A 5,458-nucleotide genomic window follows, 5' to 3' on the forward strand; every position below is an offset into this window, starting at 1 on the left:
CAAGTGGTGATCGGCAACCGTTGTAGTCAAAACTCTCAAAGCTTGGATAGAGCGATTACCAGGGAGAGTCAAACGCACGATGTAGATGTATGTGGAGCTGGGAAGGCTTATAATATGGTTGCAAAAATGGTCAGCAATAATCAATTCAGAGATGCAAAGTTGAATAAACGCTCAACGACGGTACTGTGCTGGTCCTAGGCTAGACCGTGCTAGAGACGCGAGCCTAGAACACTAACAAAATCACGGCGCTGCACGTAAACAAGGGAAAAGCACACTCTGGATTTTTTTTTTGCTCTTTTTTTCGCGCTCTTATTTTTTGCGCCTCTTTTTTTTGCGAAAAATCACTATAATGGCGAGTGTCTCAAAACTCTTCCCATGTCAAACTGACAGGATAGGCACAAAAAAAAATTCACTATTTTTTTTCGGAAATCAAGGCAGCGACGACGAAAAAGTGCGACAAAAAATCACTATGATGGCGAGTGTCTCAAAACACTCCTCGGGACCTAAAAATAGGATAGGGAAAAAATATTTTTGGTCGCCGAAATTTTGGCCTAAAAACAGCCCGGGGTCTCTAGACTCGTTTTTTTCGAGACCTACTCAGGCAAGGAAACACGAAACAGAAAATAGATTGATATCGAAAACAAACCTAATATGAAAAGAACTCGGATTGGTGGTGGATATATGGTGGTAGGATATGGCAGCGGTGGTGGTATATGGTAGCGGTGGTGGTATATGGATACGGATCGGTGGTGGTATATGGATACACATTGGTGGTGGTATATGGATACACATTGGATGTGGTATATGGATACGGATTCAGAGCGGTGGCGGATAAGCAATGGTGGTAGATGGCAAGGCAATGATGATGGTGCGGCGGCAGCGTGACAACTTATGACCAGAACTCGAAACTCTAAAAGACTAGACGCTAAGACCAGCAACTTGACACGACGATGCAACCGCAAATTCAACAAAGCAAAAACCCTAAAAAGATTATGCAAAGGCTCAGATTGTTTCAGATATGATGAACTAACCCTAATTTTTTTGTGTGGCTTTTTCATGGACTGTAGGTATGAAGAACAGACTCGATCTAAACTACGAAAAACTGTAAAATCTCACTGAGCAACCTGGAAATCTGATACCACTTGATAGAGGCAAAGGTGTCCCGTCTTTCGATGAGAAGATGGATATCGCTTTGGTGGAAGTCGACTTTGACGATCCGACTACGAACGTGCGATGACGTCGCGCCTTAGCAATCGCTAAACCAACTCCGAGAGGTTATTGACCACACCGGAGCACGATCAACCTGACCACGAGGGTCTGTTTCCTGCGAGCAAACGAAGAACAAGCAAGAAACTGAGATTGCAATCTGGATATTGCGAATATAAGATGAAAGCTTTATTGATCAAGGTGGGGTTCTGTGACGCCTTTGTCTGGTCGTTGAACACAAGCGAAGTACGCGAAGTTGCAGCTATGGCAAACTTTTAATCTAAACAAAACCCAAAGTCTAAACGACGCCCTAAGGGCTGTATATATGGAGGAAGAGGGGGGAATTTCGTGGCCCTTGGGGAAGGGGTCCGAAACCAACCCTATCTCTTGTTTCCCCACACATACGGACTCTAAAAATAGCCTATACTCAAGTATTTCGAAATTACATGGGCCTGGCCCAATAATAAGGTGACGCAGCACCTAGAATAGCCTCTGGACGAAAGTTATGAAGTAGCATCTTGTATATTTCGTCCAAGGCTTCATGCACGCATTATGGTGGCTTCAATGTCCTGAAATCATCACTTGTAACTCCGTTCTTGTCCCCCATGCGCATGTCATCATCTCCATGCTTGTTCTTGCTCCAATGTTCATCCTTCTCACAGCTAGGTCCTTCATTTGTAAGCAAAACAAATGTATCCAATTTAGGCAACATCATATTCTCATGAACATTAGAATCATTACCAAGAAACAAAAGTACCTGGTAATTTAATTGGCGTGCGCGAGCTCTAGTAATTGGTCCAGTATGTATAGCAGCAGGGGCTGTGGGTGTAACAATGGTATTGATGTCCTCATCAGTACACAAAAAATTTGACTATTTTTTTCAGAAAGCAGGGCAGCGACGACGAAAAAGTGCGACAAAAAATCACTATGATGGCGAGTGTCTCAAAACACTCCCTGGGACCTAAAAATAGGATAGGGAAAAAATATTTTTGGTCGCCGAAATTTTGGCCTAAAAACTGCCCGGGGGTCTCCAGACTCTTTTTTTTTGAGACCTACTTAGGCAAGGAAACACGAAACAGAAAATAGATGGATATCGAAAACAAACCTAATATGAAAAGAACTCGGATTGGTGGTGGATATATGGTGGTAGGATATGGCAGCAGTGGTGGTATATGGTAGCGGTGGTGGTATATGGATACGGATCGGTGGTGGTATATGGATACGGATCGGTGGTGGTATATGGATACAGATTGGTGGTGGTATATGGATACGGATTCAGAGCGATGGCGGATAAGCAATGGTGGTAGATGGCAAGGTGATGATGATGGTGCAGCGGCGGCGTGACATCTTATGACCAGAACTCGAAACTCTAAAAGACTAGACTCTAAGACCAGCAACTTGACACGACGATGCAACCGCAAATTCGACAAAGCAAAAACCCTAAGAAGATTATGCAAAGGCTCAGATTGGTACGGATATGATGAACTAACCCTAATTTTTTATGGCTTTTTCGTGGACTGTAGGTATGAATAACAGACTCGATCTAAACTACGAAAAACTGTAAAATCTCATCGAGCAACCTGGAAATCTGATAGGTGTCCCGATGTTTCGATGAGATAGCAATCGTTTTCTGTGGGAGTCGACTTTGACGATCCGACTACGAACGTGCGAAGATGTCACGCCTTAGCAATCGCTAAACCAACTTCCGAGGGGTTATTGACCACGCCGGAGCACGATCAACCTGACCACGAGGGTCTATTTCCTGCGAGCAAACGAGGAACAAGCAAGAAACTGAGATTAAAATCTGGATATTGCGAGTAAAAGAGGAAAGCTTTATTAATGAAGGTGGAGTTCTGTGACGCCTTTGTCTGGTCGTTGAACACAAACGAAGTACGCGAAGTTGCAGCTATGGCGAAATTTTAATCTAAACAAAACCCAAAGTCTAAACGATGCCCTAGGGGCTGTATATATGGAGGAAGAGGGGGGGGGGATTTCGTGGCCCTTGGAGGAGGGGTTCGAAACCCACCCTAACTCTTGTTTCCCCACACATACGGACTCTAAAAACAACCTATATTGAAGTATTTCGAAATTATATGGGCCTGACCCAAAAATAAGGTGACGCAGCACCTAGAATAACCTCTAGACGAAAATTATGAAGTACCATCTTGTATATTTCATCCAAGGCTTCATGCACTCATTACGGTGGCTTCAAAGTCCTGAAATCATCACTTGAAACTCTGTTCTTGTCTCCCTTGCGCATGCCATCAACTCCATGCTTGTTCTTGCTCCAATGTTCATCCTTCTCCAAGCTAGGCCCTTCATTTGTAAGCAAAACAAATGTATCCAATTTCGGCAGCATCATATTCTCATGAACATTAGAAACATTACCAAGAAACGAAAGTACCTGGTAATTTAATTGGCGCGCGCGAGCTCTAGTAATCGGTCCAGTATGTATAGTAGCAGGGGTTGTGGGTGTAACAATGGTATTGATGTCCTCATCAGTCATGTTCTTTCATTTTGAAGGATTCTCAAGGCATTACCATCAAGAGACATATTGGTTATGTGAAGGCGTATATGATGTGCAACACCAGCATTTTCGACAAACTCATCAAGGTGAACTCTTTCCCTTTGAGCCATCCTCAATTACGCATATTGGATGGGTCATTCTTTTATTGTTGTTTCCTTCTTCTTGTCTACATGATACATCTATTGGATGGAGGACCGACATTGGATATGGACCCTATGGACCTTCAAGTTGAGGAGTGCCCGGACTTAGTGGATGCACCACCGGACCAACACTTCTACCACGACATCGAGCTATGGTACAATACCACCCATAACAAGTTTGCACCCTATGCATGGATTGACACACATTATGCTTGTCTTGTTGCACCTATTCCCATGTCATCCATGATATATGAGCTTGTGCATTTCCTTAGCAAATTTGTTGTGATCTTTCTTGATGGCATATTCATACATAATGATCACATTGCCTACCATCAATTGCATGATAACATAATCATATTGAGCATCCATTGCCATATTCATGCTATTGATAAACCGTCTCACTATGACATCATTTTGCACCGTGGTTGCATTCATCATATTCACAACACATTTGTGTGCACAATGTATGATTTTTCTCTCATGAACGCTTTGCATATCATTCTCTAGCATCTTGATAAGCTTCATGTGTTTTGTCACGAATAATCTTGCCGCACAGACTCATTCTTACATGATGGACACTTTGTGTGCGCTAACCATTGTATTTCGAGTGTCGTTTGTGTTTGCTCTCTTTGCATGTATACCACTCCGGATACACCTTGGAGTACTTGGATTGCGCCATGACTTCCACTCCGTCCAATTACAAGTCCGTCCACGACAACCGTTTCCATGGTGATGAGGATTTCGATCCGAGGTCGGATCTTTCCCAAGGGAGGGGAGATGATGCGGAGCATCCGACGATCATCCCCATGTACACTCGAGCCTACGCCATTGGACCTAAGGTGAACTCGCTCCTTTCCGAATCTCCCCTTTCCGCATGCAAGACATGGATGCTACTTCAAGCGCGGACCTTGTTCATACTCAGGTACATCCGAGGAGACCATGGAGAACCCAAGGACGAAGGCCAAGCGTGCGCGGAAGCAAAGGAAGGAGAAGGAAGAATAGACAGCTGCTACAGGCCCCGGACATCCGGCCCGACCCCCGGAAATCCGGCGCCCATCAGAGAACGCACCCGAAGCTGAACCCCGTCAGCCTGGACTTCCGGCCACAGGCCCGGACATCCGGCTCTTCCCGAGTGATAGAGGCAAAGGTGTCCCGTCTTTCGATGAGATGATGGATATCGCTTTGGTGGAAGTCGACTTTGACGATCCGACTACGAACGTGCGATGACGTCGCGCCTTAGCAAACGCTAAACCAACTCCGAGAGGTTATTGACCACGCCGGAGCACGATCAACCTGACCACGGGGGTCTGTTTCCTGCGAGCAAACGAAGAACAAGCAAGAAACTGAGATTGTAATCTGGATATTGCGAATATAAGATGAAAGCTTTATTGATCAAGGTGGGGTTCTGTGACGCCTTTGTCTGGTCATTGAACACAAACGAAGTACACGAAGTTGCAGCTATGGCGAACTTTTAATCTAAACAAAACCCAAAGTCTAAACGACGCCCTAAGGGCTGTATATATGGAGGAAGAGGGGGAATTTCGTGGCCCTTGGGGAAGGGGTCCGAAACCAACCCTATCTCTTG

This window comes from Aegilops tauschii, chromosome 6 (genome assembly GCF_002575655.3).
Source record: "Aegilops tauschii subsp. strangulata cultivar AL8/78 chromosome 6, Aet v6.0, whole genome shotgun sequence".
Classification (NCBI taxonomy): domain Eukaryota; kingdom Viridiplantae; phylum Streptophyta; class Magnoliopsida; order Poales; family Poaceae; genus Aegilops; species Aegilops tauschii.